Source organism: Gossypium hirsutum, chromosome A10 (genome assembly GCF_007990345.1).
Source record: "Gossypium hirsutum isolate 1008001.06 chromosome A10, Gossypium_hirsutum_v2.1, whole genome shotgun sequence".
Taxonomy (NCBI): domain Eukaryota; kingdom Viridiplantae; phylum Streptophyta; class Magnoliopsida; order Malvales; family Malvaceae; genus Gossypium; species Gossypium hirsutum.
Genome location: NC_053433.1, coordinates 34515909 through 34517156, shown reverse-complemented (window position 1 = coordinate 34517156; position 1248 = coordinate 34515909). Strand labels below are relative to the sequence as shown.

Sequence of the window (1248 nt, the reverse complement as noted above, 5' to 3'; positions counted from 1 at the left end):
TTCAAGAAATTTATCGAATTGTGCATCCATGCGGTCTTTTTTCAACTTTGTTTGATATGGGATTGGTGGTTTATATTCCTTTGGCATTGGATTGTCATTGTTTTCAGGTTTTTCTTCCTCTCCTTTGTCTCTTTCAGCTTCTTGTGGTGGCTTCTTTTCGGAATCAGCTAACACTTTTCCACTCCTTAGTGTAACTGCTTTCACATGCTCTTTTGGATTGGGTTCGGTGTTACTAGGTAAACTTCCTGAAGGTCTTTTTGAAATCATCTTATCCAGCTGCCTAATTTGATTCTAAAGTCCTCGGATCGATGCTTGCTGATTTTTAAGTGATATTTCGATATTTTGAAAGCGAGTTTTCGACATCGAGATAAACTTTGTTAGCATCTCCTCAAGGCCCGATTTCTTTTCATGTTTGTAAGGTGGTTGTTGAAAACCCGGAGGATGTTGTGGCCTTTGATTCCTTTGACCACCCTACGAGAAATTTGGGTGGTTCCTCCAACCTGCATTGTAAGTGTTATTATAAGGATTATTCTGAGGTCGAAGATTATTACCCATAAAATTTAGTTGCTCATGCTCCATGTTGTGGCCATAAGGTAGGTATTCTGAATTGCTCGTTCCACCTCCATTTGTATTGCATTGCATTACTAGGTGAACCTGTGAAGAGTTAAGTAAACCATCAAATTTTTAGGTCAAAAGTTCTACATGATTAGAGAGCATAGTAACTGCATCGAGGTTGAAAACACCGGCTGCTTTCGTTGGCTTTATTCTCATAACTTGCCACTGATAGTTATTCAGTGACATCTCTTCAATAAATTCGTAAACCACTTCAGGTGTTTTGTTATTGATAGTCCCACCAGCAACTACATCGATAAGTTGCCTTGTTAAGGGGTTCATGCCGTTGTAAAATGTTTGAACCTACAACCACAAAGGTAACCCATGGTGAGGGCACCTTCTCAATAGGTCCTTGTATCTCTCCCATGCATTATAGAGTGTCCTAGATCCATCTACACAGAAAGAAGAGATATCATTCCTTAACTTAGTCGTTTTAGCTGGCAAAAAATATTTAAGTAAAAATTTTTCGATCATTTATTCCCAGTAGTGATTGACCCTCGTGGTAACGAGTTCAACCACTATTTAGCTTTGTTCCTCAACAAAAAGGGAAACAATCGAAGGCGAATGGCATCATCAGAAACACCATTGATCTTAAAAGTGTCTCAAAACTCTAAGAAATTTGCCAAATGAGCGTTT

General features: G+C 38.7%; 1 non-coding gene across 1 annotated transcript; it reads left to right on the top strand.

Annotated features, from left to right (window-relative positions):
• Positions 1–931: 931 nt before the first annotated feature.
• On the top strand, positions 932–1038 carry LOC121208769 (small nucleolar RNA R71). Its single transcript, XR_005903894.1, has one exon. It is a non-coding gene; the product is annotated as a small nucleolar RNA R71 (small nucleolar RNA).
• The last annotated feature ends 210 nt before the right edge of the window (positions 1039–1248 follow it).